The following is a 3,340-nucleotide window of genomic DNA, read 5'->3' on the forward strand; positions in this document are numbered from 1 at the left end:
ACATCTACAAAAGGTTCCAATAATGTAGCTATTGGTTAGAACGAACGTAGTGTAATGGTAAAAGTTGGTTGTGAGGAACCAGCTGTGTCTATGGATTCTCTTGGTAAACTTATCACATATGCAATAACTTTCATGTTTCATTGTACAGATCATTACGCTTAGAAAATTTTTTATGTATATAGGTGGTAAAATTGTATGGGAAAAACACAGTGAAATTCAGCAGGTCAATTTGAAAGTACTTGGAGAAGAAGCTCAGGAAGGTGAAAAGTTGTCCTAAACTCTCAAAGACATGGGTGCTTGTGAAATCAATCCACAAACAATTCATCACAATCTTAAAGGAAGATTCGTCGTAGTTTGTGATGATAATTTATTATTTATACGTTTATAGACTTGAGAAACAAGGCTTTTGGACAGGCTTTTGAAGTTGTTTGGGCTGCAGATTCGAGTCAGTAAGCTGTCATAGTTTATCATGCCGATATTAAACTGAGCCAATATCCGAAGGAGGAAGTTTTATAAATTAATCGCTATAACTTCTATATAAAGTTGATAAATACAGTAAAGTTCATTTTTTTATTTTAGGTAATAGCTTTGTTCAAAGATTATAGTATAATCAGTACGGTCTTCAGTAATTGTATACAAAGTGGATCACTTCAGGCTATTATTGTTTTCTGAATATGGACCAATGAATTAGAATCTTTCACATCTAATTTTGTGGAAAATTCATTTACATGTATTGGATCATTTACAAAAGCAGCTGCGTATAATAGAATACAAGGAAAAATGTTAATTTGTTATTCTCACAAGAAAAAATATGCAATTTTAGGTAAAAACTCTGAAAATATGTCTGAAGCATGTGCAGTTTATTATTGTAATAAAGATTAAATGTTTTCAATTTTAAAGGCCATACAGAATTACAAAATATAAAAGACCATTGTCTTTTATTATGGTATTTATATGGTATTTGATCTGGATAGTACAGAAACTTGCAAACTAAATGAATTTTTTAAGCTAATTGTATACAATGGTGTTAAACTGTATTAGTTCATGATGTCAATGCCATTCAAAAGCTGGATTTCAAGAGTCCATGCAATGAGCACTATATTTGGTTAGTTAGTAATATGTCCACCTGGTAGTGGCAAAACAACATACTGAACTGAAATGGGAAAATTTCTTGAGAGTTTGGATAGAAAAGTAGCAATCATAAATATTGGTGAGTTAGTATTTCTAGCTTACCATTAACTACTTTTTGCTATATTACTTCAGGCATATATTTGCTTATTTTTGTTAAGATCCAGCCATTGAAAATATGGGATATAAGCCAGCAGTAGATGTTTCTGAATTAGTTATACATGAAGAAGGTATGAAAACTTTAAAACTTGGACCTCATGGAGCTTTGGTATATTGTATTGAGATTTTAGAGAAAAATATTGAATGGTTGATTAGAAAAGTTCTTAATTTCAAAAACTACTACATTTGATTAATTGCCCAGGACAGGTAATGAACAAATATTACTTCAGTTTATTTCTTGGAATTTAGAACTATTATTTTGTTCTTTGAATTAATATGATAGGTTGAACTATATATTCATCATGAATCTATGAACAAAATTACTGAGAAATTATCTATAAATTTAGTAAGCCTTTGCTGTATCAATTTAATGGATTTACATCATTGTAGTGATCCAGATGAAATATCTTTTCATTTTATGAATATTTATGTATTAATAGATATTAAATATATATTATTATTTACAGGATAGTATCTTTCTTTATTGATGGTTTGTACGATACTCATGGATAATTTGATAACGGTAAAGTGTAAATTATTATAAAATAAATGAAAGATTTTGCACATTATTACTGAATATATACTTCCTTTACATGAGTCAGGTGAGAAATATAAATTATTAATCTGCTGTGATGAAACTAAAAAATATCTTTATTTTAAAGAAGTTGTTGATATATTTTGAAAAGATTTAAAGTAGATCTACTAGACACGGTGATCGTTTAAAGACTTTAGGTTTACCTGAAATGATGAAAAATTTTGAGTATGGTATTCTATGGTAATTGACCCGTAGACTCCAAAAATAAGTGTCCCGAAATCGCATCTGCTCCCCTTTCATCAAAAAAATATTCAAAAATATCATTTTTTCTTATTTTTGATCAAAAATTGTGTATTTGACAGAGGAAATTGAAGTACACTACTTAATTTTGATAGAAATAGTAAACATTTTTATTATTCTCGTACAATTCAGTGTTTTATAAATGAAACGAAGAAAATTCTACAACAGCATCTTTCAATCTTTGAGGGTAGGACAAGTCACTTATCAGATTTATTTTCCTTTTCTCCCAAAATCGCAAAAATTCTCTGTGTGCAGATTCGCCAGCTTTTTCTGACCATAGTCTTAAACCTTCTGAATGTTCGAAAAATGTTAAACAATCTTTAAGATACTCAAACAAAACATGTAGTTTCAAAGTGATCGAGACATCTGTTGCCATTACTGGGTTTGCTAGTTCTTTAAGTAATTTGTCTAGCTCATTTATATTCCCAATTTTTCTTGTAGTAAAGTAAAAATCGACTACTTTATTCATGGCCTTGAATGCACTTACGTAAGGTATCAAAACAATTTGACCTAGATCTCTATAAATATTAGGATCCAGTAATTCATCGGGTTCCTTTAGTAATTTTCTGCATGCATTACCTTCAAAAACTTTACCGTGATAATTTTTGGATACTAATTTCAGTTTCATTGGCCAGAGTAGTGCTCTTTCTCGACCAAGTAGCGGTACTAGACCGTCCCAAAAAAGATGGTTGACAAACCCTTGCAGAATATGTAGCTCAGATATAATGCATTTTTCCAGTATACATAAATCATTTTCCTCTACAAACAGTGGCTCATTTACTGTACTGTGGCAATCTTTTGAGAATTTAGTTTTACAACCTAAAGTAGTAACATATTTCTTTTCAAATCTCCATATGTTTTCAGAGCATAATGTTTGTCTCTATCAGTATTATTAATTCTTTCTTTATTGGCTCTCATGTCTGATGAACTAATAAAACAATAAGGACACGGAAATGTCGCTGTCGCTGTTTGTTGGCCATTTACCATCAATAATACTTTGAAATCTAATGTGAATTTGAACGAAACATCATTTATTTTTATCAAATCAAAAAGAATTTTAATATTTGCATGTGATTCTTTTATCTCTGGCCCAATACAAACTATTATCAACTTTTTAACACTAGTCCAGTTATTGATGGGTATTATTTCATTATAAACTACTTTTCTTCTTTTTTCTAATGGAGGATCAGTAGATACACCAGATATCACGGACATGCA

General features: G+C 30.1%; 1 pseudogene; it reads left to right on the forward strand.

Moving 5' to 3' along the window:
* Positions 1–1,089: 1,089 nt before the first annotated feature.
* LOC131671266 (GPN-loop GTPase 2-like) lies at positions 1,090–2,066 on the forward strand (annotated as a pseudogene).
* Positions 2,067–3,340: the final 1,274 nt, after the last annotated feature.

The sequence above is a fragment of the Phymastichus coffea genome, unplaced genomic scaffold (genome assembly GCF_024137745.1).
Source record: "Phymastichus coffea isolate CEN01 unplaced genomic scaffold, Cenicafe_Pcof_1.1 PCOF00009, whole genome shotgun sequence".
Lineage (NCBI taxonomy): Eukaryota > Metazoa > Arthropoda > Insecta > Hymenoptera > Eulophidae > Phymastichus > Phymastichus coffea.